The sequence below is a fragment of the Mytilus galloprovincialis genome, chromosome 6 (genome assembly GCF_965363235.1).
Source record: "Mytilus galloprovincialis chromosome 6, xbMytGall1.hap1.1, whole genome shotgun sequence".
NCBI classification, from domain to species: Eukaryota; Metazoa; Mollusca; class Bivalvia; order Mytilida; family Mytilidae; genus Mytilus; species Mytilus galloprovincialis.
In genome coordinates this window covers 84,428,092-84,434,808 of record NC_134843.1, presented here as the reverse complement: position 1 = coordinate 84,434,808, position 6,717 = coordinate 84,428,092, and the positions used below count along the sequence as shown (strand labels likewise).

Sequence of the window (6,717 nt, the reverse complement as noted above, 5' to 3'; positions counted from 1 at the left end):
AACGTCATACTCAAAAAGAAAATGACAAACAGACAAAGAACAGTACACAAGACAAAACATAGACAATAAAAGACTTAGCTACACTAACCCCACAAAAACTGGTGGTGATCTCAGGTGCTCCAGAGGGGTAAGCAGATTCTGCTCCGCATGTGGTACTGTCATACAATTTTAAAATGATATGAACATAAAACGTGTGTTTAGTTTGGATAGATCAATTGGTTTTGAGCTCGATAATATGGACTGCTTATTTTTATTTCTATACTAGTATGCTATAATAATATAATCTGTTAACTGTATACTGACATTTCATTTGCTCTAATATTTCTCATATGATTCTTCACATACAGAGCCTAAAGTTCGGGACATTTAGACCGAAAGCACTACAAAATTGGAGTCTACAAAATCTACCCAGTAGGTGGCGCTCGATTTAAGGCGTACTGTGAAGTTGAAACGGATGGAGGAGGGTGAACGGTAAGAGTATTTAAAAACTAAACGAGGAAGCGGTAGGTAATGACTAATGTATAAAAAGAATCTCATTTCATATTTGTTATAATATAATGAGTCACCGTAGAGTCCATGACAGGTCTCAGTTGTCAATTATCGAAAATATCTATTGATACTGATTCACATGACTATGATTTTTATGGTGGTAAACTACGTATTGTTATATGAATATATATAAACATATGACCATATCTAAAATCCAGGTGTTTGTCCTATTCAGTATTTACACTAGAGCATGTAACTAGATGTACGTACCGTTATATATATCGTTTCTTTTCTATAGTATGACGGATTTTAAATTTTAGGTTTTCCAGCGAAGACAGGACGGTAAAGTAGATTTCTAGAGAGGATGGGAAGAATACGTAAACGGATTTGGTAATCTAAAAGCAGAGTTCTGGTTGGGTAAGGGTTTAAACCAAATAAATTTAATGCGTCTTCTATAAAATAAATATTCGAAAGTTACATATCACATAACAATACGTTATCCTTGTTGTGTATGTTGAGTGAATATCCAGTTTTTATGGAATGCACTTTAACCACTGTCCGTTTTAATTTTCGACTCCATTCGAAAGGTTTCTCAATTACAAATTATGCCACATTTACTCATTTAATCATGATAAATTTGCAAAATGTTTGTTAATTGCGGTGTGAAAGAGGGTTAAATATAAAAAACAACTTATTCATCTAAATATTTACTTTCCTTTACTCCGACTGTTAAAGGTAATGACAAGCTATATAAACTAACAAGTCGAGGACAATATGAACTCAGAGTCAACCTGGAGGATTTCAATGGTGATAGAGCCTATGCAAAATATTCTTACTTCTTCATCGGCGACAAGTCAATTAACTACAAACTAACAGCGAATGGTTATAGCGGAACCGCAGGTAATATTTATATTTTATATGGATTTTGAATACAGTTAGCTCTTGTACCACTTTTTGAAATATCCTTTGAGTTCAGTATTTTTGTGATTTTACTTATTGGGCACAATAATGGGTAGGTTTATTAAAACGACATTTAAAATACTGTTTAAAATTAATCTTGATTTTTTTTTATCTTGGCAATGCAAACAAAAAACAAACTCGACACTTGAATCATCACTGCATTCAGCAATCGTGTATAAAACGTATATCTTAATCTAAAATATATACAAACACATGGCCTTTACACATTAAACTGTGCATTATTATTTAAAAAAGAAAATGGACATTTTTAAGATACGAATAGTTTCCATGATTTGATTGTTTGCTTAATATAATATATGATATAAAAATATGGAAGATAACATTGTCGATTTGTGATTTGCAGAAAGTGAAACTGAAATAAATTTGAAATTTGGTGAAATATGATTATTACAAACTGTCTTCAAAATCTTCATGACATGGATGTTATTATTTTCGTTTTCAGTACATTCATTGTTAGTACTTTATATGTCTAAATAATAGAAAACAATATGATTACAGTTTATAAGCCTAACCGCTTGAGATCAATTATTTACATTCAATAATGACACTTTTGGTGAATCAGAAGTGTTGTAGCTAATGTGATATTACTGAATATACAGTTCATATCTAGTTATATTCATATACATCGTTATCGATTCTACACTTACATTTTTGTTTACACACAATAGGCAATTCTTTGAAGGAACATACTAATTATGCTTTCTCAACAAAAGACAAGGATAATGATATCAATAGCAGTATAAATTGTGCAAAACCTAACAAGGGGGCTTGGTGGTATAGCAACTGTCACGTATCGAATCTAAACGGACTGTATCTAGGAAATAAAAAGGATAACAGAGGAATGCGTTGGCGAACTTGGAAAGGCTCACAGTCAATGAAGACCACATCAATGGAGACGCGTAGAAAACAAGTCTAACAGATTGTGTTATTGTTAAAAACATGCAGATAAACCACTGTATGGAAGATATATCTTGTTTTTGTTATTATTTATGAAAAAAATTAGATGTGCTATGATTGCTAGTCAGACAACTATTATCCTCTGGAATACAAATGCACGTTAAACGTGTACATATATAATGATGTCAATTTATCAATTATTAAGTATATTGTATATCCTCTTCATCAATTTGATTAATGGAGGTGTTTTAAGCTGACAATGACTTAATATATCTTATATCTTTGACTTCATAGTCATGCCCATACCTGATGTACATTATTCCATAAATACGTGATGTTATTATCGAAAGTAAAATTGAGAATGGAAATGGGGAATGTGCCAAAGAGACAACAACCCGACCATAGAAAAAACAACAACAGTGTATACTTCGTTTTATCAATGTCTATATATATATATATATATATATATATATATATATATATATATATATATCTGTTTACGTTCAGTAACACAACTTAAATTGTCATATAAGCTGGAAGTTTGACTAGCCATAAATCAGGTTTAACCCACCATTGTTCTTTAAAGAAGGGCAAAACATGGCCCTGTACCAAATGTCCTCTACAAAGTCAGGAATATAGCAGTTGTTATCAAATAGAAACAAGAAGATGTGGTATGGGTGGCAATGAGACAACTCGCCATCAAAGCCACAATTTGTAAAATGTTTACCTTTATAGGTCAAATACGACCTACAACACGGAGCATTGGCTCACTTTCGACCAGCAAGCTATAAAAGGCACAAAAAGACTAGCGTAAAACAATTCAAACAGGAAAACTATTTTGTTTCGCAGTTCAATGGGCCTGTTGTTCCAATGTTTCCCTATTGTAGTTGACGTAGTTTCATCGGTTTTAGTTTGTAACACGTATTTGTTTGCTCTCAATCCATTTATGACTTTTGAACAGCGTTTTACTACTGTTGCCTTTTTATTTATTGTGACGGACAATGAGACACATCTTGCGACCTGTTGTTGTATACGTCATTTTATTTATATCTTTTCTGTTTAGTCGTGTTATCAGGAATATGATACCATATCTGTTAATCATTACATTATCATCCATTTGTTTGCTGTGTTTGAGCTTTTGATCTTGCCGTTTGAATGGAAAATTTCCGTTTTGAACTGTCCCCGGTGTTTTTTGTTTTTATTTGTTTTCTTTTTTTTAAAATCCTCAACCAAGTTTTTGCATTTATATCGGCGAAAAGCAATGGTTAAACATCGCTGTTTCATTATTATTGATGTCGGTAGAAACCCCATCGTAAGCATTACCAATCTAACTTCGACACTCATATTTGATGCTGATATATAGTAAATAGTCGGTACATACATCTTGAACGTAAAAACAGCTCCATGTAGATTAAGGAGATAACTGTATCTTATTTTTTATTTTTTTGTAAAAAACTTTTAGTGTCACAAATTGAGTTTTCCAGTGAAGTGTAGCGGAGTTTATTAAATTGATATGTGCGACAGTAAAACCAAGTTTAACGGTAGCCAAACTTAAAATACGATACAGTTAATTCAATTCTAATGCCACATATTAAAAATAAATTCAATGTTAGTATTGAAAATTTAAATATGTCAGAAAAATGCAAAAGTCTTCAAAACTAGCTGTCACATCTTCTTTTTGTCGAGGTCAATAATTAACGCTTGACGCGTTGATACGTGCAATACGCTTCTGATTAAATGGAATATAGACAGAAAGACGTTTTGGTGCATACGATGTATTTTTTCTTTATTTAAAAAAAAATCTCATTTGAAAAAAAAATCGGAATTCAAAATGGTGGCTTTCCTAAGTTACGTACTGGTAAAACGCGGAATCTTACCCTTCAAAATATTTGTCAATAAAAAATCGTTCCACACTTTTAAAATCAGTGATAATGTATTAGCAAAAACACTATATCACACAAAAAGGGCATGGTACCTTAATAATTAATGGGCGTCTAGAGCGCGCAAAAATCTATTTAAAGGGCACCCAGAGTGTATGGAAAATGAACAAAAGGGCATCTATAGTATGCTGCAGAAAACAAAAAGTATCAAGTATTATACCAGTTCAATAATCACTGTATGGAACATTAGTTGCATTTTAACCATATTTAGAAATTATTGCACATGTTCTTGATGTTGGTTGGAAGTTATTAAGTCTCATTGAAATAGTTACCAAACAATTTTTTTTTTAAGTGGACACTAAAGTGCTCCTAAGTAAGGAGTTTTAAGAATATAACAGGTGGTATATTGCTGCAATAATACATATATATATATATATATATATATATATATATATATATATATATATATATATATATATATATATATATATATAGATATATATATATATAGATATATATATATATATATATATATATATATATAGATATATATATATATATAGCAAAAGTAAATAAACACGGTGTACAGAATGTATATAATAATATTTTTAAATTTGCAAACTACATTTCACATCAAATAATAACAGTTCGTTAAAATATTGTCACTAGCGCTTTCATGCCTTCTGGCAATCTTCAGGCGACGTTTTAACAATGTCCTTGACGACACTGTCGTTGGTAACGTTTATTACGTTACAATAACGATAAGGGGAGATAAATCAAACGTGTTTACGTAGATCCGTTTAATTTTGGCTGAAAGTCCTTTATAAAGTGTGCTTCCTTTGCCAGTCTTTTATATTTGTTCGATTCGTTCATTTTATAGAACGGATATACGGTAAATTTTCCACTACTGCACGTTTCGAAATGTTCACTCACATCTTGCATTCGTGTGGATGGATCTCGTATCTGTTGTCTGTGAACACGAACTCTTTGACAAATTGAGTTACCAGTCTGTCCGATGTACCATTCCTTGCAAGTGCTGCATACAATACAGTAAATAAGGTTTACCGTTTTGCAATTCATGTCTGCATTTGGAATAATGGTTTGGCCGTTTTTCAATGTTATGTGCGGGCTGGTTGCCATGTATTCACAAAGACCACATCTAGGGTCATTACATTTTGAAACGTTGTATTGTATTCCATTTGGGTCATAAAACTTAGCCCTTGTTAAAATCTTTTTAAGATTTAAAGGCTGTCTTTTACTTTTCAGGAATTTTTCTGTAGGGAAAAGCTTTTTTAATTTTTTCGTTTTTTGTAAAACTGGCAAATTTGCTTTTATGACGTTGAATATGTCAGGATTGTACGGGTTATGAGTGCTAACAAACGGGATAAGTTCTGTATTACTCTCTTTACGTGCTGTGGACCTGTTTTAACGAACTGTTATTATTTGATGTGAAATGTAGTTTGCAAATAATACGCTTAAATTTCATACTCAGGGTCATGAAACAAACCTTTTTTTTTATTTGTAGAAGTTCATGTCTTGCTGTAAGAAATAACAAAAAGTATAATAATAACAAGAATGCCTACTCCATGGAAATATCAAAACAGAAACTCTCCATTGTAGAAACAAGAGCTCAAACGCATCAAACGAATAGAAAACAACTGCCATATTCCTGACTTGTTCAAAACACCAATTCCGAACATATGAGGTGGAAAAAGTAGAAAAAAGTAATCAGTTCTTCGCAAGCATTTACTAGAAGACTTAGTGTTAAATGCGCCTTTTCATTTTGTTCTGCCAAAACTAGAAATCAATATAATCAAAATGCAAACAGAAGTTAATAGAACATAGTATCGTCAAAACTAACACAAGTTTAAAGTTTTGTCTAGAACCTTTGTAACATCAATCACTTAATTAACAGATATATCAAATCAAACATTATTGTATTTAATGACAATAATATTTTCGTGTACATTAATGCAATATTTATCCTGCTTAAACGCTGCAATTCATCGTGTCTCGTATAAATATATAACAAAATATCCCTCCTTGCAGCTGTTGTTTTGTTCGCACACTTTATCTTAAATAATCATAAGTTCTATTTATGCTATTACAAAATGAACAAAGTAAATATATAAATGTAGCACAAAATTTATATTGCATCTTTTCTCGCATTACGCTTTCCGACAATTTTTTGTTCAATGTTTTGTCATTTTTCTTGTATATAAGTTCTTCATAGTAAATTTTAAATGCGCACCCTTACTTTACCGATAGACCAATATTCTGTGATATTAATAGTAATAAAATTGTAACTAACATTTGAATGATGCGTTAGAGAAATAACTGTCACAAATAAAAAAAAAATAAAGGAACGAGTATAGAGTTTCCTTTAGAAGCAGAAATTCTCTTGTTTAAGGGAAATATCTTTCAAAACAGACAGAATATGTAAACGAAGTGTTGACACTATTCTGGATAA

At 31.4% G+C, this 6,717-nt stretch overlaps 1 long non-coding RNA gene across 1 annotated transcript; it reads left to right on the top strand.

Annotated features, from left to right (window-relative positions):
- The first annotated feature begins 348 nt into the window (after window positions 1-348).
- LOC143078372 (uncharacterized) lies at window positions 349-2,427 on the top strand. Its single transcript, XR_012979195.1, has 4 exons — window positions 349-471; window positions 810-906; window positions 1,225-1,389; window positions 2,139-2,427. It is a non-coding gene; the product is annotated as an uncharacterized LOC143078372 (long non-coding RNA).
- Window positions 2,428-6,717: the final 4,290 nt, after the last annotated feature.